This window comes from Hemicordylus capensis, chromosome 2, assembly GCF_027244095.1.
Source record: "Hemicordylus capensis ecotype Gifberg chromosome 2, rHemCap1.1.pri, whole genome shotgun sequence".
Classification (NCBI taxonomy): Eukaryota; Metazoa; Chordata; class Lepidosauria; order Squamata; family Cordylidae; genus Hemicordylus; species Hemicordylus capensis.
The window spans coordinates 299950572-299975221 of record NC_069658.1 but is presented as its reverse complement, the minus strand read 5'-3'; the positions used below and the strand labels follow the sequence as shown (position 1 = coordinate 299975221).

The 24650-nt window shown below is 44.7% G+C and overlaps 1 long non-coding RNA gene across 1 annotated transcript in view; it reads right to left on the bottom strand.

Annotated features, from left to right (window-relative positions):
• Positions 1 to 1809: 1809 nt before the first annotated feature.
• The window catches only part of LOC128348101 (uncharacterized), a 40418-nt gene continuing 17577 nt past the window's right edge, over positions 1810 to 24650 (bottom strand). Inside the window, exons 3-4 of the long non-coding RNA XR_008317923.1 lie at positions 4893 to 4956; positions 1810 to 1953 (exon numbers count right to left, since the gene is read on the bottom strand). This is a non-coding gene — a long non-coding RNA (uncharacterized LOC128348101). The remainder of the gene's footprint in view (positions 1954 to 4892; positions 4957 to 24650) is intronic.

Genomic DNA, 24650 nt, shown 5'->3' with positions numbered 1-24650 from the left:
ACGATGGGGGCAGGGGCGGCAGGGAGGAACTCTGCCGCACCAAAAACGTTTTAGAAAAGTCCAGTGCCGGAGGGGGAAGAGCAGCGGGGGGGGAGTACTACCCCCCACCCTTAAAGCCACACTCCCCCCAGTGCTGGACCAGGCCTCCATGGTTCCGTGCACATCCCTAGGCGCTACCCATGGGGAACAATGGTTTGTGGTTTTTTAATTATCCCATTGTTCCCTATAGCTGGAACAAGCTGCACTCACAGAGTACATGCACAAGTTTTGCAGTGCAATTTGCAATGCATTTTGCAAATGTTAAAGCTTTCTTTCAATCTGCTCCCACCACCAAGGGAGGATTGTTGGTGGGGCGGGAATGTGAATTCTGTGCAGCCTTCCCCTGACCGCCTGTCTGTGTGATCATGTCCATAATCTTTCTGTGTCTTAACTAGAAAAGCATAGTTGGTACCAATGCATTTAGAGTTGTTGAACATAATATTTATTTGCTCTTCCTTCTTAGGAAGTGAATTTTATGGGTAATTAAAGCCCTATTTAAAGTTTTCTAGGTATTTCAAAACATGTTTTGGGGCATTTAACACAACTGCTCTTGATTGTTGTTTCTTCAAGTCTTTGGGTCCACTGGTCCAAAATTTTGCTGGCAGATTTCAGAAGACATGCCATGTTGCCACTGCATGATGATGTCATTTCACTGTGAAGAGCATCATTGGCCAATAGCACATCTAGTGACAACACTATATTGTGATGAATGTGATTGCCTGATCTGTCTAATTTCAACTGACAGCGAGTTGGCGGTGGTGGGAAAGTCAACAGCAATGGTGTTGGCAGCGGCCATACAAGTGACAGAGAGGTATGAAAAATAGCACCAAACCAGTGCAGATGGAACCTCAGAATTTCAGAAAAGTATCTAAGCATTCTGCTCTACTGAAAATTTCTTCTACTTTGAAACTCTGCTTCTCAACGAAGTACAAACTAAGTATAAGTCTGCACAAATTCATACCCTGGGAACAGGATATTTATGAAAATCTATACCTTGTTTATTCATAAGAGTAATCAGTAATCTATTATTACTGTTGCTAATAGCAGTATGGAGATCTCTCATAGCATTCACCCTAAAACATTTTATTCCTAGGGTGTTGTGACTACATTATGACCAAGGCAACGGGGAAGGGCTGTACCTCAGTGGTTGAGCACATGATTTCCATGTAGAATGGAGCATAACAAGACTGGAGGTGGCCCTGGTGCAAGATGTGAGGATGGACATCAATATCCACTGCCACCCACCACCTACCTTCATGTCTCCCTCCACTGCCACCACTGCCTGTCTTCACCTTTGCCACTGCCACCACCATTGCTGACTGTCTTCATGGCCCCTGCTGCCAGCCACCACCACCCCCTACCTCCTCTACAGAGCTGGAGAGAGGCTGAGGCGGCAAAAACTGATGATGTCATCAAGCTGGGCCTCACTGGCTTGCTGATGGAGTGCTGTTCCAATGCCAGGAGGCTACCTTAAAGGGTCTGCCTGTTATTCCTGGGATGAGACAGCTTTGCCATGTTGGCTTGGTGATGTCGGAGAGTAGGGGTGCAGGGGAAGTAGGGTAGGTGGCATCAGGCAGCCCTATACACACAACTTCTGGGCACTCCCTCTCCCTGTCTCCATGTTGTAGATTGCCCCAGGCTCAATTCCTGGTGTCTCCAGATAGGGCTGCAAAAGACTTCTGGAAACCTTGGAGACTCGCTGGTAGTAAAGACAATATGAAGCAGTATATGGTAGTTTTATATTATTACCTTGCATTGGCGGGGAAGCAGGCATGGCAATAGGGTCACAGATGGCTCTGCAAATTCAGTCAGGGATACACTGAAGAACCAAGGATCACAGTGATTACGGCCAATAGTACACAAAGAGCTTTAGGGGATTTCAGTATGTAATCATCAAAATATGCTGCTCTTTTCCTACAGACAGATGATAAGAAGGAATGGTAGAGAATATTCCTGGGCAAGATCACACAACAAACCAGTGTCAGAACTGGGAACAGAATTCAGGATCTCTTGATTCATAAGGGAGATACAGATGACTATTTAATACGGCCTGATTACTGCAATAGAGGTATGAATAGAGGTATGAATTAGGAATACTATCCACCCCATGCCCAACCATATAGCCCAGATAGCGGTATCTCTGATGGTGGCAGGATATGGAACAGAACCTTCTTCAAGGACCTGATTGGGTGGGCAAGCATGTGCCGGTAGAGATGGTACAAGTTGCCTAGCCCTCCTAAGCAGTAGCAGCCGGTGAGAGCGCCGGTGGAGGGGCGTCGATAGGCATCTTTAAGAGTAAATGAATTGGTGCTTACCTCTGCTCTCATGGCACTTGAATGCTGCTTGGAGAAGCAGAGTGCCGCCCAGCACTTCCTGCAGCGGGGGATCACCTCTGCCACTCGCCGTCCCTACACCGGCCCCCTCACTGGTGGCTACTGCTCCTAAGTCATTTAGGACTTTAAAGGAAATAACCAGCTCTTTGAACTGGGCTTAACTAAGAAGTCAGTGCAGATGAAACAGCAACGGAGTTACATGTGCTAGAAAACGGATTTTAGTGAAAACTCTAGGAAGTCAGTCCAGAGGGATGAACAGGAAGCCAGTGCAAAGGAAATAGCAATGGAGACACATGTTTTAGGAAACTGCCTCTGTTTAAAACTCCAACTGCTACTTTGTGGATTAACTGAAGTTTCTGAATATTTTCCAAAAGCAGTCCTACTTAGATAGTATTACAATAATCCAACCTAAGGCACAGGTGCTCATGGCCAGGACCTTCCTTTCCAGAAGCTGGCACACCAGCCAAAGCTAGGCAAAAGCCCTCTTGGCTACAGCTTCTTCCTGACCACCCAGGAGCACACCTTGGATCTTGTTCCTGATTCTTTAGGGGAGTGAAACAATGTCTCATACAGGCTATATACCCCAGAACAGGTAGCCCTAGTGACCAGAAGCATCTCTGTGTTGTCTGGACTAGGTATCAGGAAGAAGTGTGGGTTGCCTTTCTAAAGTTCTGCTTTGGTCTGCCTGTGAGATCTGCCCCAGAGTTCCATCCAGTTCTGATCCCAATCCTGCTGGGACTTGTATTTTCAATACGATGTGTGCTTAGCTTCCTACGGGCCAGTGCTGACAGGTGGCCCCAAACCAAATGTGTTTCCAGAGAGCAGCTCTTGTGTGAAAAGTGAATAAAAATAAGAACTTTTAAAAAGAGAGGGTGAGGACGAGAATGGGCTGGCTCCTCTTCTAGTTCTTTTCCTAGTACTGCTTTTTGAGAAAACAATCTCTGTCTGAAAGCTTAGTCAGTTTCTTCTGGAAGGAGAATGGCAGCCAGTGTATCTTTATCACACTCTCTTTTCATGCTTCACTGGGCTTTCTTCCCTTGTGAAGCAAAAGCAATCCAGCCTGAGGTGCCATGCTGTCGGAGAAGGAAGCAGGAGGCTGCTGCTGTTTTTCTTTCAGTAGCACTTGGGTTATTTCCCCCTACTTGTCCTGTCTGTGCGGAGACGTCCAACAACCATGCCTTTTGGAAGCTGAAAGGTCATGACTGTTTTTTCAATGTGTGTGGATAGATTTATCAGCTTTATCATCTGTTGTGGTCTGGAAAGAGCTCTATTCTCTCAGCTCATCCTTGCAAATTTCAGCTCCCAAAAACCAGAACTGGAAGGAAACTTTTCAAAAACCAATAACTTGCTTTTGAGAAGGAGAAAAAAAAAGTTATGATAGCAGCAGTGGGCCCTGGCAAACAATTGACACTGGAGACAAGACTCAGGAGGCATTCTAAATGACATGAAGAAAATAATCTGGGATTGATCTGACCTTTCGAAAGGGGGGTCAATATACTGCCTGGGCTGAGATGAAAGGAAACGATTCCATTAGGCACATCCCCCTATGCAGGACTAGATTAATGGTCAAGGAGGTCCTTGGAATGAACACATGGGTCCACAGGCATCTCAAGAGCCACCCTCCATTCTCATTGCTCACTCATTAAAGGACACTCAAGAGCAATATAAAAAAAGAACTTAGAGCTTGGTTGAAGGCTAGGGAGCCGCACTGGGCAACGTAAGCTTGGGAAAGGCCTGGCAGGTAATGGGTAAAGCCAGGTGGGGTAAAGCCAGGTGGAACTGGGCAGGTCGATTATTTGGGGCAGAGAAAGGGTGTTGCTAAGTACTTAAAAGATCTGAGATCTGGAGCTTGGCTCAGGTCCACAGCCCCATCCCCATTTTGATAATTAAAATATTTCACGCTCTCTAAAGGAATCCAATACTTTCTTCTAGTTTTTGAAGCTAGTAATCACGAATGTATCTGCCAATGTTAGGCAGTGTGAAAGATTGGGGCCCTAAAGAATTGATCTGGTGCTCATGCCCAGGTGGCCCAGGGATGTCAATGCCCCTGGGACAGACTGGCAGAATCTGATGTTTACTAGATTTTTAGCCTCCATGCTGCTTACCTGAAATAACACAGTTTTAAAATATTGGTTGGTCGACAACCCTACTTTTCTGGTAATTGGTTGAAGGACAGGAAACAGAGGGTAGGATAAATTGACAGTTTTTACCATGGAGGGAAGTAAGAAGTCCCCCAAGGATTTGTACTGGGACCAGTGCTCTTTGACTTGTTCATAAATGATCTAGAAGTTGGGGTAAGCAGCGAAGTGGTCAAATCTGCAGATGGCACCAAACTATTTAGGGTAGTGAAATCCAAAGCAGATTGCGAAGAGCTCCAAAAGGACCCTCCAAACTGGGTGAGTGGGCAATAAAATGGCAAATGTGGTTCAATGTGAGCAAGTGTAAAGCGATGCATATTGGGGCACCCCCCCCACCAACTTCACATATACACTGATGGGGTCTGAGCCGTCAGTGACTAACCTGGAGAGAGATCTTTGGGTTGTGGTGGATAGCTCGTTGAAAGTGTTGACTCAGTGTGCAGCAGCTGTGAAAAAGACAAATTGAATGCTAGGGATCATTAAGAAGGGAACTGAAAATAAAAATGACAATATTATACTGTCCTTATACAAATCTATGGTGTGGCCATATATGTAGTACTGCGTGCAGTTCTGGTCACCGTATCTTAAGAAGGACACTGTAGAACTGGAAAAGATGCAGAAGAGGGCAACCAAGATGCCTGGAGCACCTTCCTCATAGGGCAAGGCTACAGCATCTGGGGCTTTTTAGTTTGGAAAAGAGGCAACTACGGGGAGACATGATAGAGGTATATAAAATTATGCATGGAACAGTAGAGAGAGTGGACAGAGAGAATTTTTTCTCCCTCTCTCACAACACTAGAACCAGGGGTCATCCTATGAAACTGAATGTTGGAAATTTAGGACCAACAAAAGGAAGTTCTTTTTCACACAGCATGTAATTAATCTATGGAATCCTCTGCCATGAGATGTGGTGATGGCCACTAGCTTGGATGGCTTTAAAAGGGGCTTAGACAACTTCCCGGATGGCAGGTCTATCAATGGCTACTAGTCTGGTGGCTATAGGCCATCTCTAGGCTCAGACACAAGATGCCTCTAAATACCAGTTGCAGGCGAGTAACAGCAGGAGAGAGGGCATGCCCTCAACTCTTGCCTGTGGGCTTCTAAGAGGTATCTGGTGGGCCACCGTGTGAAACAGGAAGCTGGACTGGATGGGACTTGGGCCTGATCCAACAGGGCTGTTCTTATGGTCAGTTTGCAATCCATTGTAGAGCTTTTCTTTTGACTACTTAGTTAATATCCCATCTTTTTTTTTTAACCCCATATTCTATTTACAGAACACTGTTTGATCTGGTTAGCCAAGCTTGGCTTTGGTTTCTATGGCTTCTTTTGGATAAATTTGCTCCAGGGACACACCAGAGTTCCTGGCTTGGATCCCCCCCCCCGCCCCCTGCTCCCACCAAGGAAAACATATTTATCTCTTTCCATTTACACACCAATGATCAGCTGAACACCAATGGGAATTAATTAGCACCAGTTTTGAAGAAGGACTCTAAAACATCTTTCCTCACATGCCTTTTCTTCAAATTCTTTCCTGAATTCCCAGCATACTAGACTTTCAGCTATAATCTGAGTTCTCTTGTGTATTGCTTTTACTATCTTGAATGTGAACAATGCTGAGGAAATAAGGAAGAGGGGAAAAATGAAGGGGAATTACTTGTTGGGAGACTGCACTGAAGACAACTGGAGCACTTTGTGTGAAAAGTAGTTCACTCCTTTCTCAGCTCCTTAATAAGTTAATAACTTATCAGAGATTAACGTAACACCTTGAGGCATAGAAGACATTGCCGTGTTCTTACATTACCATGGCTCTATTGTAATTCCTTTATCTTACCTTTCCCCCCACTCAGCCATTGCATAACCACCTGGGGCCATACTAATATAACAACATAAGATTCAATTACAAAAGACTACAATAGGAGTACAAACTACTCTTTCTAGTGCATCAAATTGGTGCTCATCAACATTAATTATTGAGTGACCATCAGAAATTGCATTTCTAAATAGCAAGGCAGAAAAAGCAATCATACTGCTACCATGCAAATATGTATATTGGTGTACTCTTAATGAAGACATGTGGAATGAAATGAGATCGTGCGTAGGGCTTAAAGGAAGGGAAACAATATAAGGCTAGCTTCTTGCATTATATGTTTTGTATAAAATATATAACGTTTTATACACTGTGATCACAGCGCAGGAACAACGTATGTATTTTGCACTGGCATTGCAAGGTTGGGGGAGACCCTGGGACCACCTCCAAATGGACCTCCCGCCAGCCATGCTTCCTGATCCTGGCCATTCATCCCAACACTGCCTTGGAACAGGGGTGTGGCCAGCATTGGGTGTGAATACACAGACCATCAGCCTCTTTCAGCCCGTGAGCATTTTGTTTGACACCTGGGTACTTCCTTTCTCTCCCTCAAGGGAGAGAAAAGAAACACACAGCCAGTGAACAAAGTACTTGCAGGCTGAGAAAGGCCAGTGAGTCATGTATCCATGTCCATTGCTGACCACACTCCTTGAAATGGCATCAGAAGCATGCAGACATGCTGGCATTAGGAGGCGTTGCCGACATTGGGTGTGGCAGGGGCATAGCAAGGTTGGAGTGGGCCCAAAGAGAAGATTTTAAAATGGGCCCCTTGCTGATATACACACAGAAACACACTTCACAATATATAGTGCACTCACACTCACATCCCCATTATGAATATGGTGAATATCTAGTTCACACTGAATCTAGTTTTTTTACTCCCTGCTACTGCCGATCTCCAAGAGACTCAACATAATTCATAGGTGGTGCAACACAGGCGGGTGGGGAGTCATGTGATGTGCCTCTGGGGGGCCCCTCGAGGCCGTGGGGCCCCGAGATGACTGCTTCCCCTTGCCTAATTGTAGTTACGCCCCTGGGGTATGGACAACCTCTCCCAGCCAGTAAGCACTTTGTTTGCAAACACGTGATGAACACTGATCAGGAGCATGCCTTGCTTTCCTACTGTGGCCGGGTGCTACTTACCATGCTGGTGGTCGTGCTGGTGGTCACACGACCATGCTGGTGGTCACACAACCACCTTCCATGCTGGTGGTCATGTGAATGAGCCTACTCTGTGTTTTTTTTAAACTGAGAGCATTTTTTGATAGATATCATGCAATGATATATACTGGCTGACAGCATTTGATAGATAACATGCAATGACATTTATTATTTGTCTTTGGCAGGAGGGAAGGCTGGATCCCTGTTTCCCCGAAAGTAAGACCTAGCAGTAATTTCTGATGTACCGCTAATTGCCCTAGTGCATTTTTGGGGGCTAAAATTAATATAAGACACTGTCTTATTTTCAGGGAAACACGGTACCTTCCTGCTCCCAGACAACCAGTGCCTGCTCTTGGCTCTGCCAAGAGCAGTGGCATTCTCCAGAGTTGTGATCAAGAGCTGGAGCCTCCAGCAATACCACAATGCAGTGTGCAGCCAGCACTATGCAGCAGCTCCGCTTTGCCTGGATCCTCTTTCTACCCTGCTCTATGGTTAAAATGGCTGCTGACAACCCAGGAGCAGCTTTAAATGACATGGTTGCACAGAAGACCATAAAAGAAGGTGAGACAAGCTTAGTTGTTCTCCTACATCACTTTTAACCTGGGTTGTGAATCGGAACTACCCAGGTTCGTCACAGCTGGGTTGTGTGTGTGTGGGGGTGGGGGGGGAGCTCCTGCTGCCCCAGATGACTAGAGATTCCTGGGTTAACACACTCCTACCCAGGAATCTCTGGCTGTGAGAACAGCTCCCCTGTGTGGCTGTGACATTTCCTAGGAAAATTTCAGCCGCCTGTAGGACTCCTTCCTCTAGTTCTCTCAGTGGTTCATATTTTGATGTTTACGTGTAATATCTACTTTGTTGTATTGAGGTTCATAAACACAGCAGTGTTAGCACATTGCATTCTTTAGCCAGCTTTTGAGCTAGCTTTCCACTGCTGTGCAATACAAAAGGGGTGAAATGATGGATGATTATGTCAGTCAGGAACTCTAGAGGGCAGGGGCTCTTCTGCCTTTTACCAACTTAAGAATACACACGGTATATTATATATCTGTATGACTCAAAGCAGATCAAAAGAGCAAAGGAGCAGGAAATCTAAATAAGTAACTGGCTGCTATAGTTCCCTTCCCACTGCTCTGTGTCTCAGACTAAAGAGAATAAAAAGTTAATGTCATAAAGGAAAACACCGTGAAACTAGAATGTAACAAACATAACTTTAAAATTCTACACGATGAGAAGAAACAAATATTAATATTTACATTTTATTCTTATGAAAGTGATGGAAAAATATCTAGTTTTGAGAACTGCAGGGAAAGGCACAGCAGTTGGAGTGAATCACAATTCAAATATGAATCTACAATGTTATTCAGCTGGAATAAAAATAAGTGCCATTTTGGATTGCATTAATAAATGCTTTCCCTTAAAGATATGCGAGAACATGGCATGATTCTGTTTGAAACTGATTAGGCTCCACCTAATGCACAGCATCCAGTTCTGGTCTCCATGATTTTGGAATAATACCCACAAATGCAGGAGGAGTCAGATGGAAGCAAAACAGATGTCTAACTAGACACCATGGTAAATGTACAAAAGCCACTTAAAATGCAGCCATGGGTCTAGTTTCTTTCTTCCCATCTGTAATTTCTACAACCATATCTTGTGTCAGGATGGCCCACATATTCCATTCCCCTGTCAATGGCATCCAATAACTTGGAATGGAGACAGAGATGGAGAAAGAGCTGGGTGGATGATGCCTGACTGGCCCTGCTCACAAGCAATGGGTGCATTTGCAAGTAATGTGGAGCTTCAGGTCCTATGGACCCATGGTTCTGCGCCCCTCCCAGTGATCTTCTGTCCGAATTCGGATGTAATGGAGAGCATCCTCTCTGCAGTCAGTGAGACTGCAAAAAGGAGGGGGAGATGGCTGTGTGGGCTTCCTTCTTCACTGAAGGACAGCCCACACATCCAATCATGCCAGAGTTTCCTCCCTCAGCTCCAGTTCCAGGGGGCACAGACAGCAGTTCCACATTCAGACTTACCACAGGCTGCGTCCAACCATGGATTGCGGCAATGAAACTCACTGCAACCTGAGGGTTCCGATTGGAGTTTCAAATCTGAACCCTCAGTTCCGTCACCTCGACAAACCAGAATTTCCCATATCTGGATATAACATCCATGGAACGGCTGGCCCATTCAACTGCAGTCCTGTGTTATGTGTGAATGTGGCCCATGTGAGACACCCTGTATCTTCATAATTGTGTGTAGTATTTAAATTGTGTCGGAGAGGAGACTTGGAAGAACTGCCCCACATGCAATTATGAGACTGCTGGGTGGCACATTGGGAAGGGGTGGTGGGATATGTGTATTCATGCCCGACATCATGTGGTAGATGGAGCTGGTTGGCCATAGTGGGGCTGGCTAGGCCTATGAACCCGCTCAAAATGTTGTGATGTGATAACAAAAAAGTAAGTTCTTCTAGATGTTACTGAGGGGGAAAGGAGAACCTGATGCATAGCTTCCTTTCTTGGTTGCAGATGCACATTTACCATCATGTCTTGTTTGAACCACCTGAGGCGGATGGTTTAATTTAGAGGCAAAAAGATGGTAGGCTTATGACAGAAGCTTTAAAATACCTAAAAGACTGTCCTAAACAAGATGAGAAATAATTGTTTACCAGAGACTCTAATGGAAGGACAGGAAACAATAGATTCATGTTGCAGCAAAACAGATTTAGGCTGGGTAACAGGAAACCCTTAACTGTAAAAACAATTTAGCCATGAAAAATGTTGCTCAAGAAAGTGGGGGAGTCCCCAGAGGCTATAAAAGAGAAACTGGAGAAAGATCTGACTGGAAGGATTTAATTCTGAGGAATTCAGCTATTGCAGGATGTTGCATTCATTGACCCTTATGGAATCTTTCCAGTTCTACAGTCATATAATTTTATGAAAATGAAAATCAATAATTTACATAACAAAATACTACTGAGACTAAACTTTAAAGACTACCACTTAAACCTTTCCAGGAATCCCTAAAAGCTTTTTATTATTATTGCACATAATTAAAAGTAAGGTGAATTGGCTTTTGAGAAAAAGATGGCTCTTGGTATCTGTTGCACTGAAGGCCTCTTGTTGGGTAAACATATAAATATGAACAACATACAAATTGCACACACTCCAACCATGTGTATAATCCTACATGCTCATTAATATAAATGGAATGCACACAAAGAATGAGTGAGGAAATTGAAGCAACACACACTCTGGAAATGTATGCTAACTGAGCAAAGAGGCAGCTTTTAGAGTGCTGATTCTCTTATATTTTGCAGGGGGAGAGCAACTGGCCCTCTTCAACCCCAGCACAGCATCCCTCCAGTGGCTGTTGCTGGTATCTACCTTATGTTTCCTTTTATATTGTGAGCCCTTTTGGGACAGGGGGCCATCTTATTTATTTGTTTGTTTATTATTTTCCATGTAAACCGCTTTGAGCACTTTGGTTGAAAAGTGGTATATAAATATTTGTTGTAATGGTGGTGGTTGTGGTGGAAGAGGAGGAGGAAGAAGGAAGAGGAGGAGGAGGCGCTCTTACTCCCTGAACAGACTGAAAGATCAGGGTGACAGCCCACAGCCCACCGAGATCCTGGAAAAAGAAAAGGGCCCACTGTATACATTCAACTACCTGAATAATTCTGTGAATCTTCCTAAGCATGAGGCTTCTGCTTTTGCTCCACATTTCACTAATGCTGTAGCTTTCAAACTTTCTACCTTCAGACTACTTTTTTCACAGTGACTTGTCTGTGTTATCATATGGTATCTTAGGAAGTCCGTCAGAGTGAGGGCAAGACTTTCAGGCCTCATTTTAATGACTGTTGGGGGTTAGGGTAGCAGCAAAAAAAAAAAAAAAAAAAGGTGAGCGGGGGTGGGGGGTGGGGGGTTCAGGATTTTTTTTGTCTCCTCTCCAAGGCCCCCAGATTTCAAGTAGAAAGTTTGTTTGCAAGAACCTTTGGCTCAGCTCTAACATATATATTGTAGTTGCACATTTCTTGGGAAGATCCACAGTGGTGCGCAAATAGTCTTTCAGGAAAGCTTGCCTGTCATTCTTGATCTTCTCAAGGAGGAGCCCCTAATAAGTTTCCAAAGAAGAGTGGGATTCCCTAGTCAGAAAACGACTGCGCTAGCATATGTACTTCAGTCCACAGGAACTCTTCTTGGAGATGGGTTTCCATTTAATAAGTACATCTCCAGTGGTGATAACCTCGTGTTTATATTCCCAAATGCCACTAGCCTCATTCAGACGTTATCCAAGGAGAAATGAGGCCCAAGTCCTGCCTGGTGCATCAATCACTCTCTCCTGCCGGGTGGGTCTGTCACTCTTACAGCCTTCGTCTGAAGAGGGGAAGGCTGTAAGCATGATCGTGTGCCTTCCCATGATCGGGAAACTACTGCCTTCCAGTGATCAGGAGACTGTGGCGCCCCAGTCTCCTGAACACTGGAAGGCACATAATCACTCTTATAGCCTTCACCTCTTCAGATGAAGGCTGTAAATGTGACAGAACCACCCAGTAGGAGAGAGTGATTGACGGTGCACCGAGTGGAACTTCCACCTCCGTGGATAACATCTGAATGAGGCTACTGTGTTCAACAGCATCAGTAATATTTACTGGAATACATTGTGTGAACAATTCTCCAACTACTGACACTGACAAGCGACCAGTGGTAAGAATTTTCACATGTAACCGGGTTTTGTTACCACCAGGTTATAAAATAGGCATAACAAAGTGAGATGGTTTACCAAATTAAACTGAAGTAAAGCAGAACTTTTATATAGGTCCTTATTCCCCTGATGCTGAACTTTTCCAGAACATGCTGGAGTTTTAATTCCTCATGCAGTAAACATTTTCAGTATAATTTTAGGTTTTGCTCCTTTCCATTTTTCTCACTTATTTATTTATGACATTTTTTATCCCACCCTTCCTCCAAGGGTGGCATACATTTATTTATACTCATTCTTATTTATTTGTTTTCATGTTTATGTAATTGCCTTTTGTTAAAAAAAAAAACCCCAAGGTGGTATACAACAGAAAAAACACAATTAATTCTACAGTTAAAAAACACAATTAAAGCAACAGATCAGCATCATGGTTCTCCCTTCCTTGTTTTATCCTCACAACAATCCTATGAGGTAGGCTGGGAGATAGTGAATGGTAAGGCTGAGCACATTTGCAAATGTTGGGATCTGATCCCACAAATGTTGGTTTGAGATCCTTTGGACCCTTCAGAATGTCAGGATCAGGATCAAGGTTGGGGTTGAGTTTTCCCCAACCTTCCAATTAATTTTTTAAAAGTAACCGGGAAATATTCACTGTGTAAGTGGGAAGAAAAGTAATGTTACACCAGAGAATTGCAAAGGAAGTGATGTAACATCAGGGAATCTCAGAGAGAAAACCGGAAATCAGCCACTTTTAAAATGTGAATTTAAAAATGAGCTAAAAACTAAAAAAAATTTTTTTTTAAAAAGAAGATAAATGAAGGGCTGGCAGGCAGATAGAGTGTAGGAGATGGTTTTTTTGCCAGCCACAATCATGAAGAAAAGATATCAGACTTCCACCGCCATTTGGAGCTTCAAAATGTTCCAATCTCCCCCAAATGGGGTCAAGAAGTCATAACCAAAATTGGCTTCTCAAGTTCAGATTGGGAACTTCTCCAACCTTCTCCAAAATGGCCCATATCATTCCATTTCCAAAGTTCCTAACCCAACATTGTACAGTCCTAGCAAATAACCCATGGTAACTTAGTGAGCTTGCATGGCTGAATCAAAAACTCTATCCTACTGATTTGGGATACAAAACTGTACTACAGTCTTAATTTACCTGTAATTCTACACTAATTTAAGTAAGTGAACATCTAGCTCAGTAAATTTACAGTAGTTTTTTTAATCAGAAAATTAGAAATGACTACTCTGAACTTTGACATGGCCAATGAGAAGAAATATCGTTGGTACCCTTACCATTGTGATATTTGCTGTGGGTCTTTTGTGTAAGAAAGCAGATTCATTTGTATCTCTGTGCTCTTCATTCCTTAGCGAGTTGAGCCAGGATGGAGTTGCCATCTGCAATATTAGCTTCGGTGTCATATGCTCCATCTGAGCTTTCCAACCTAAAGTTGCCACCACAAGCCAGTTGCTGAAACAACTTCACCTTTCTTTCTAGTTCCTTTTCTATCACTCCCTCCTGTACTGTCTATTACAAGGCTTTGTGTCTAATTAAGATACATTGTCCAGCCAATTGGGAAGAAGGAACTAGCTGGAGCTGTTTTACAAATAGAAACAATCCTTGTTAATTATCCCTTAATTGAGGCAACAAAAAGGTGCTGGAAAACATCCATCAGAGGCACATTCATGTACATCGTTGGAGGGGATTGGATTTAGGAACTCACAAAAGGAACATCAAATGTTCCAATCAAGAGTTATACAGGCAACAGTGAAACAAAGACTTGGAGACACAAATACATCAGAATTAGCCCAATTACAGATTATATGTTTCCGGAAAACACATTCTGGCATTCATCCAGGATTTTTTAAGCATAGTTTCTTTCTTCCTTTTATAGTCACAGCACAAAAAGTTGCTGCTGTTTGTTTCTCCTTCATTACCTCCAGATGTGTTATCATTAGATGAATATGTAAACCAGCCCCAAAGATAGCTAAGAATGAGGTAACACTGAAATAAATGGCCACCAAAATCCTGGCTCAACGTTGAATTAAAGCTATTTTGAGAAATGTAAACTTCAGCTTATCTTTTCTTTCCCATTATTTTGGTGTTCTTAAAAAAATTAAATGTGTTTATGTGTCTACCCTTCAGCTACAAACAGCACGGTTAGAATGAGCTGATTTGTAGAGAATTTCCATCAAGATTGTCAGCAAGAAGTACAGGAATGAGCAAATATGAAAGGAAACACGTTTGTATTGGACCTGATTTAGCTGTTTTCTCTCTTGAAGAAATTCTACAGATTTAATCCTATCCATATTCTGTGGGTTATTCATTGCTTGTGGATGTTTACAGCAATGATTGTTGTACGGTTTACTCAGTAGGTGGCACTGGCCGATATCCAGAACAAGGAATCACATGCAGAATAAACAGTGTAGTGCTAGTGCAAGAGGACGGCTTAATAGCACTAAAAATAGTGATTGCTATTGCATTATAGTGCTCTTGCGCAAAAGTTCCCATTGAAATAAATGAGGTATGCTGCAGTTGCACAACTGTTTCATAATCAGTAGTGCAACACTAGTCTGGATGCAAGCTTCAGACTTATTGCTACTAGCTAACACAACAGTTTTGCACTAGCCATGCTAGTAGCCCTCTCACAGTTGGTTCCTTGCTCTGGATGTCATCCGCTCAAGTTGCTGCAAACCAGCCTGAGCTGAGATTTCCCCATTGCTCTGTTATTCCTGCTCCTTTAAGGTAATAAAGAACATAGTTGCCTATCCTGACTGGTGTTTCCTGAGGCTTTAATGACAGGGTACGCAATGATGATTGAACAATTTGATGTGAAAGTTAGTTCCCAGGAATCCCAGCTTTTCTTTTTCAAAAGCCATTAGTTCCCATGGTTCTTGGGAAATGGTTGAAAATATGCAGACTTTGTCAATGAAAGCCTTAGAAGTCAAGGTTGTGTGGGAGAATTTTTGTAGTCTGAATACATCTTTTCCCATTGCCTCTAGTTCATGCATCCTTTCTCTTATTCCCTTGGTCCAAAGTTCCCCTACTATATTAATATAGTACACCAATCTTTACCAAACTGTTACTCAAGCACTTGATACTTGCCACCATTATCCCATTCTAAGGTTGTGGAGTGGGGGAGGGAGAGAGATTTTTTTTTAAAAAAATTTAAAATATATCTATACCACCCAAAACTTGTGTCTCTTTTTGAATGGTTGGCATGATGTATATAGTAGATGTGTGCACAAATTGATTTTCGTGATTTGATTCGATCTTGAATTGAACCACAAAAAATAGAATTGTGAAATTCAAAAATTGAATATGTGAATTGCCCATAGGAAACAATGGGGAACTCAAATTAACCCATTCTACCCCAAGGGTTGGTCCTAGGGACACCAAAGTTGGTTGTGTGTTATGGCATGTCCCTACCTACCTCCCACCCAAACCAGAAAACAATTGAGCAATCAAGCAATTTTAAATACATTTTTGAATTATTATCATTATCTGGGTCAGTAGATCATTGACCTAATAACCCAGATAATTTTTTAAAGAAATATTAAAAATCACCTGATTGCCCGATTGTTTTGTGGGTTAAGTGCAGTGTTCCCTCTAAGAGGGGTTCCCAGCTGTTGTTGACTACAGCTTCCAGCACCCCCAACTGCAATAGCCTTTGCTTGAGGATTATGGGAGTTGTAGTCAACAATATCTGGGAATCCCACTTAGAGGGAACACTGCTTGGGTGGTAGGTAGGTTAGGTCATGCCCTAACACCCAACCCACTCTGGTGTCCCTAGGACCTACACATGGGGAACTATGGGGTGATTTGAGTTACCCATTGTTCCCTATGAATGAAATAAGCAGACTGTAGATATTTTGAAACCCTGCCTTGCAGAAAACAACACTGCAGAACAGAAGCACACCCAGTCCCTCCCAACACCGAACAGAACACCACATTTTGCCAAACACACAGTCCAAAAATGGCAAAAAACCCCAAACCCCCAAAACCTCAAAACACCACCACTGGCCCATAATCCACTGCCAGCCACAGTGTCTGCGGTAACATCATTGGCACAAGTTGCTCTCTCACACATAATTATGACTCCATCTTTACTTGGAACAGTTGCCACAGCAGCACCCTTAGCAACCAATAAACATAGCCATAAGCTCAACTGCAGCAATGTCTTCAGTCACATTTTAACTGAGTATATCTTGTAATGCAGAATGCAGATTGCAGAGCAGACTAAAGCAGTGAGTGAAACACAAATTAGTCCAAGGTCAGACATGAGTTCATCTCACAGCAACCACCAAGAAAATATTACAGAGAGAAAGAGGGCTGAGCTGAGATGCTACTATCCCTTTCTCTCCACAACACCATCTCACAAACAGACCAAACCATAACTCAAGGCAAGTATGCAAGCAGTGCCTGCCTGTGTCTGGATAACACCATGGCCTCAGATTGGTGCTGAGTCCCAGCTGACAGCTTGACACATGAGTCAGGGGCACCAGTCCTTATCTCATCATCAGCCATGGTGGTGGCATGTCTGCATGTCTGCTTTGAACAGGGTAATTTGAGTTCCCAATTTTCCCCTATGGGTGAAAAAAGCAGAGTGCACACATTTGGCAACCCTGCCTTGCAACCCCCCTCCCAAACAAACAAACAAACAGCACTGCAGAACAGAAGCACACACAGTCCCTCCCAACACAGAACAGGACACCACATTTTGCCAAACACATAGTCCAAAATTGGCCAAAAATAATCACTTTCCCAGAATCCACTGCCAACCACAGTGCCTGTGCTGCAGTAACATCATAGGCAAAAGTTGCTCTCTCACACACAACTACTACTGCTTACAACAGCTGCCACAGCAGCACCCTTAGCAGCCAGAAAGCATAGCCAAAAGCTCAACTAGAACAATGTCGTCAGCCACATTTTGGCTGAGCCTCGAAAAGGCTCGAATAAGCAGAATACAGAATGCAGATTGCAGACCAGACCAGAGCAGTGAGTGAAGCACAAGTTAGTCTCAAGGCTGGACATGGAGCTCATTTCTTACCATAAGAAATAGTCTTCTTTCTTCTCTTCTTCTCCACCATAAGTGTACGTCCCTGCCTGCTTGTCTGTCTGCCTGTGTCTGAATAACACACCATGGTCTCAAATTGGTGTTGGGCCCCCATCTTGACAGCCTGACACATGGCTGACACACACATCTCATCATTGGCCATGGCAGTGGTGTGTGTCTGTGTGTGTTAGCAGCACTAATGGGCAGACTGACACATCTAGATTTGGGGTTGGCCAGGGTGAGCGAGCTGCCAGTGGTGTTGCAGTGGGCAGAGGTGGCCATGAGTCACTCACCCTCCATGGCTAGCTCAGGATAGCCCAGCAGGGGGAGGTTGGCCTTAAGGAAGATGAACCACTCCACCATGGAGAAAACCCTCTTGCTCTGGACACTGGTTGGCAGGCACAAGATGACGCATCCAGCAACCATCAGCAAGTCTGGCCAGACTTGGCAAGGTGTTGCCCAAAACTGGATTGGCTCTGTCTCCCGTCCTGCCACCGGCTCCTGCAGAAGTTGCAGAACAAACTGCTGCAGGGCTCGGTGGACTCCTCCAGTACCCCTGGCAAGGCAACAGGAACCCCTCCATGAGGCTCCGGGGGGAATGTGGAGGCAGAACCACCAGCTCGCTTGGCCCTGCCAGGGACACCACTCTGATAGTACTGTTACTAGGGGTGTGACTACACACTAGTAGGTACTTCAGCACCCTCATCCTGGTACTTTGGTAGGTGCTTCAGCACCATCATCCAGCCTCTGGGGCACAAGTTCTGCAAACTGGGGCACAAGCTCTGCCTAAGTGCTGCAAACTGAAAGTCTCTCCACCTGGGCAGCTGAACAGGGCTGGCCGCTTTGCCCTTTGTCTTTGGGTCATATAGGTAGGACAGAACATGCTCTGCCAATTTACCCAAGAGTGCCCTGAGCTGATCCACAACTCCAGCCCTCAGCTGACCTGCCAAGGTGAGCCCTTCCTCAGTGGTCAGCATGGTCTGGAGCTCACCCATCATCCTCTTTAGGAGAAGAGCGGAAGGCAAAGCCTGGCTCCGTGTTGCTCTTCGTGGCAACAAAGAATGACTCAAATGCCAAGAAAACATCAGAAAGGAGCACCCAGTCTTGATTGGACAGGTCATCCACTTACAAGCCACACATCCTTGCTAGGGCATGGTTGGCCAGCTCTTGCTCCTGCAAGCACCAGAGCAAGAGAAAGTTGGAATTTCACTGGGTTGGAACATCCTGAGGGATCAGGTGTTCAGGTAGGCCCAGCTCAAGCTGCCTCCCCCTGAGCATATGCCTACCCTTTTCACTCCTGTGGAAGTAAGCTTCTATTTTGCAGCACTTCTCCACAAGAGCAGCTGTGGCAGCAGCAGGATGGCACCCACTGCCTGAAGCGGGAATGTCTTACATGGCCACAGCCCCAGAAGGGCCAAGCACATTCCTCACTACCAGGTTCAGAGTGTGTGCCACACAATGGATGGACATAAACTGGCTGCTCGGCTGCCTTAGTGATGGTGTCAGCATTGTCAGTGACCATGAACCCTTGGTGAAGGTTTGGCTTCCCAGACAGTCATTCCCTCACCTGGCAATTCATGTTCGCTGTCAGCTCACCTGCTGTGTAGTCAGTGTCCAGCACCTCCATTTGCAGCACAGCCCACCTGTGCTTGGCTGCATGGAAGGGGCTGGCCACACCACCATCAGCAGCTGTCCCCTCACTCTCCTGCCCCACCAGTGCACGACAAGGGACAGGAAAGCAGTGTGCCTCCCACTGGGACTGTCCAACACATCCACAGTGAAGTGCATGCTGGTGACAGGTGCTGCTCTGTGCAGCAGCCCCAACATGGTTTCTCTGCACACTCAGTTCAGGGAGGCATCACCCACCTGCAGAGGTTGGTGCACGAGGGGATGTTGTAGTCAAGCGCAAGCAGTCAGAGCAGCTGCCAGAAGCTGGCATTCTCTACCACCTGGAATAGCTGGTTATCCAAAGTGATCATCTCGGCAATGGCCCGTGATGAGATGAGCCAGCAGAAGCAGGAACCCCACCCCTCTGGGTGATGCCGTTGCAGTTGCTGTAGCATCCCCTTCCTCCCAAGACACTTATGGTCCTTACCCCTGTTGATCTATGTCCTGCAGTGGATGCAGACAGCATGGTGTGGGTCACCATGACAGACCATTTTGGTGGTGGTTGTACTGGGGCCGCTGGTTCATTCTGAGGGCCACAATCATCCTCCATCCAGGACTGTGAAGGTACCAGAACAACTGGATTGACTTTCTCCTTCTCTTCTTCATTGCACTGCCAATGGGGATTGGGAGGATGGAGAGAGTGATCTGGCTGGGCTAGCTGTCAAAAATACCTCCTCCTCTGCTGCCACAGGGAGAGCTTCTTACCTGACAGGGGAAGCACTCCTCCCCTACTCCTACCTCAGCCCCTCAGATGTGGGGCCGGGGTGGTCTATTTATAGTCTGTGTGCCACACACAGCTCTATCTAGAATACTGTGATGCACATACAGAAGTTACCAAAAATAAATCCCCCAATAAAGAAGCAGGCTTGGGGGGGGGGGGTTGGAGAGGACCAAGCAACAATGGGGCAGGTCTAGGAGATTACTCTGGACTCTCTCTAACCCACTCCTCCTGTCCTACAGTCCTGCCACCTAATCCCCCTCTTCCCCAAACTAGCAGGCCCTATTTAAAGACGTCTGGCCTGTTATGTGACTGACGTTGGGGAGGTTAACTTATCTGGCATCTTCGGCTGGGGGCTTCCAGTGGCATCTTTGACCAAAACCGGGACTCAACCTCTGGGGGGGGGGGAGGTAGGTGGGCACCAGCCAGGCACCCTCCCAAGCAAAAAATAACCCCCCAAAAGGGAGACAGTCAAAGAGAGCCTGGGCACAGGTTGGGCACCAGAAAGAAGTCACAGCACATCAGCCTGCAAAAAATAAAAAATAAAAATTCAGTCCAGCAGCAAAGAAGAGGTGCAGCTTGGGTCCACAAGAAGGAGAAAGAGAAAATCCCAGCACCCCAGTTGTTATAGCCACTGGGGGCTACTTACTACAAGCAATAAGCTTCTAGGATGGGGGGACCACAGAAGAATAAAAATCCAAACAGCACCCAGTTAAGCCACTGGAGCTGCTGGTACTATTTTTAAAAAATTGGGGTGGGGACAGCACAGACAGCACCCCAGTTATTAAAGTCACTGTGTGTGTGTGTGTGTGTGTGTGTGTGTGTGTGTGTGTGTGTGTGCGGACTATAAGCATAAATAAACAAACAAACAAACAAACAAACAAACAAATAAAGTATATATGTGTTCCTATCTATCTATCTATCTATCTATCTATCTATCTATCTAATTGAATGAAAGCAGTTTAAAAGAGGGAGAGAGAGAGAGAGAGAGAGAGAGAGAGAGAGAGAGAGAAGGCACTCTCTGTCTCTCTTTCCACTCACTGTGGGGCGGCAGGGCAGGCAGGTCCAAACCACAGTCTCTGCTCTTCTCTCAATACTGCTGCAGTCTCTTTCTGTCTCTGCTCCTTCTCCCCTATCCTGAGGCACAAGAGCAATGGCTCTCTCTGCCTTAAATACATTTTGAAACTCCCTCCTTTGGCCTCCCCCTCCCTGCACTCTCCCTCCAGCCAATGAAGGCACAGTTGCCATGCCAACACTTGATTTGAAAGCCAACAAGCCAACCAAGAAGCAAACAGTTCTAATCGGAAGCCAGTGTCAAAAAACAACAATCAGCAACTGAAAAATATGGAGGGAAATGGCATCCGTGATGAGAATTGCAGATATCAATTTGCAATGAAACGGGGCAATCCCAAGGGTTGCTGCCTGCTTGACAAGGACATCTGAGGGGGCCCTGCTCCAGGTGCCGACAATGAGGGAGGCCCGGCTGTCGTGCACTCGGGACAGGGCCTTCTCTGTTGCTGCTCCTAGACTCTGGAATGCTCTCCCAGTGGCCATTCATTCCTCGGACTCCATCACAGCTTTTAGAAAGCTTTTAAAGACTTGGCTTTTTACCCAGGCTTTTACATAATCATTTTTTACTACTGTTCTTGTGTGTTTTTTATCTGCTGTCTTGTTTTTATGTATGTTTTTAGCTTGATGTTTTTACTGCTTTTATTGTATGTTTTAATTTTTGTAAACCGCCTTGGGGTTTTCTTTTAACGAAAGGCGGTATAAAAATGTAAAAACAAACAAACAAACAAACAAACAAATAAATGAATCCAATTTTGGTCAAATCAGCCCCTTCATTTAAGAAGCAATTCGATGCCTGGTTGTTTACACCCCTAAATCACTGCGAATCAATTCACGGGTTAATCAATTTGCACATCCCTAGTATATAGATTTGATGGTATGGAGTTTGTTGTTGGGAGACCTGGTGGGAAAACCCATCAGGGGAATTCTCCTCAGGATGGGGAGTTGGGTAGAGGATCCCACTGATGGGATTGGGAAAGGCTTCACTTGATTTACTAACAACTAATGTATAGCAATAGAGTATTGCTTTTGCTGAATATACTTTGGATGTAAAACAAAAGTTTAGAATGCGCAACAGTGCATAGAATTCATTCTCCAGTTAAAAATACCACTGCATCAACATATATCAGCCAAAACACTGCAGTCTTAATGCTGTCATAAACTGTAATGTTTTTAGCATATTATCGTCAAAACCTGTTTTGCAAATATTTCATATTTTACACTTAGATGTGTAACAAAAGCCAGGCAGCTGCTTTTCATATGAAAAAGTAACTTCAAGTAGTGGACTGGAATAGTGCTCTATGTGTGCGCACACGTGCACACATGCACATGCACACGCACAGTGGAGGTAATCTTTAAGCCTATGGATATCCGCTGAGCAACTTCTCCATCTGTTGAAGACTTAAATAAGTAAATTGCAACAAGTTTTTAATGACCTGCTGGTTTTATGGATTTTTATGACCTGCTGTTTTTAAATTGATATGTTTTCCTGCTGCTGTTTTAGAATTTTATGTATTGTTTTTAATTTTACTTTCTTGGATTATGACAGCACTGTTCATCCCTTTGCAAGTCACATTAGTTGTTTACAACATAAAAGCTGAATATATTTTTTTCATTTATTAATAGATTTATATCCCACCATTCAAACAATTTTCTAGGCTTAGAGAGAAGGCTCAGTAATGAACTCTAACCATCTTATGCACTTTAATGTGGCTGAATTAATCCATTGCTGAATTATTTATATTAACTAAATGTAAAATTCAAATTCAGTACATGCCATCAGGTCATTAAAAAAAGAAATAAAATGGTGTAAAGAGAGGCAGGATTTGAGGCTGCACTTCTGAGGCAGACACTTCAGACAGTGGATTGGCAGAGGTAGTTGATTGCATGTGGGCCACCTTGTTCACCGGCCCTACCCAATTGTACCTGGTGGCAGTGTGCCAGGCACTAACACCCTTCTCCTCCTCCACCCCAGCTCTGCCATTTTCAAAAGCCAGAGGGGAAAGGAGTAGAAGAAAGAGTGGAGGAGTAGAGTGCTGGGCTAAAGTGGCAATTGTGTGCCATTGGGGAGATGTGGGTGCGTGTTGGAAGGCCATGAAGGCAGGAGCTTCTAATAACACCTCAGGCACTAGGGAGTGGATGAGGGAGGCTTAGGTCAGTTCTGTCCCTGCTCTGAATCAGAAATAGGCTGCATTTGCATGTAACAGGGGACCAGAGTTGCAGGGACGCGACCAAACGTGTGCAACTCCAGTCCTGTTCATAGCGTGACCCCAAGTTGCACTTGGGAGACTCCAATTTGTATCCTTAGTTTGTAGCGTGCTTTGCTGCTCCAAACTAAGGATCCAGCGAGCTGTTTGCTGGACTGAGGGTCCAGAGAACCTCTGTTTCATCTGAATGCAGCACTGGAGGTTGCACTCGGCCGGACTGGAGTTGAGGGAGGAAGCTCCTCCCTCTCTCCCTCCCTGATTGGCTGTGCGGGCTGTCCTTCAGTCAAGAAAGAAGCCTGCACAGCCAGCTCCTCCTCCTTCCTGAGGTCTTGCTGACTGCAGAGAGGACACTCTCTAATATGTCCGGATTTGGATGGGAGGGGGGAGGGAAGCAGAACCGTGGGCCTATTGGACCCATGGTTCCACATTACATGCAAATGCGACCATTGTATATTCTCCAGATAAGATCCTGCGAAACATAGCCTTGTGCAGATTAGACCAGGTATTTCCAACCTGTGGTTCTCCAGTTGTGGTTCAGCAAACACCTGGAGGACCATAGGCTGGGAACCTTTGACACATGCCCCCCCCCTTAAAGGCTTGAAAGTTGAGTTGAGTGATTCTACACACTACATCAGTTGCTGCAGCCTCTGGATTGACCATCTTAAGTTTCTGGAAGATCCCCTCAAGGCTTCCCTCAGCCATTCTTGCTGCAGTTGTGACTTTAGCATTCCCTCCCCCACCCTGCCCGGCACAGTTCCTTGTTTCAACCCCCCCCCCACCCGCATGCCTGCTATGGAAAGTGTTTGCATTGTGGCTGGGAGTGTGTTGATCTCCTTTAGGTGGCTTAGACCTGCAGGCTGTTCTCATTACTTTTTTATTAGCCAATTTGAATACTCATTTAGCCTCACTAAGCGTGCAGTGGTTTTCAATTCTTCTGTTGGAGGTGTTTGCCTAGAGTCTGCCCTTGCTGTTCCATAAAAGAGGCCCCATGCAACGTGACTGAAGGTAGTGATAATGCAAGTTTCATGCTGGAAGTAATCCAGGAGTGGAAGCCGGCATAAGAGCCCACAGTGACTTCTAATAGGTTCGGTGTAAGAGAGCTGGAAGACAACAACACGTGGAAGGGAAATGTTGCTAAACAGCAATAGACTGGAAATAACAGTCCACATAGCTGGAATCCCTACTATAGAATGCCTGTGTCCATGTGGGTTGGGGGAAGTGAAAACATGTATTTTGTTGTTGTTGTATCATGAGTTACATGACATATTTATTTGAACATTGCTTATGGTTTATCCTGGGAGGTCTTTGGAATTCTGTTTAATTTTTGTATGAGCTGACATCAGGCTCCATTTTACAAGAAAAGCAGTCAGTTTTTGAGTTTCAGCTATCATGTGGCAAGCTGATATAATCTTGTGCTGAATTATTCTGAGTCAATCTTTGGATTTCTGACTGTCCTCTGACTTTCTTATATTGTTTTAGCTCTCCAGTTTTTGAATAGAATATTTTTGTTATGGCTACAGCTAAACAAATAAATGGATTGATTAAGCAGACAGGAAATAGACCTTACAATTGCTGGGACCTGAGTGTAAGGCCTAGCGAGAACCTGTGGCTCCACCAATCCATAAATACCACACTGTCTTTCCTCAGTAATATCTAGTAGGAGAAACATGTAACATGATGTTATTACATT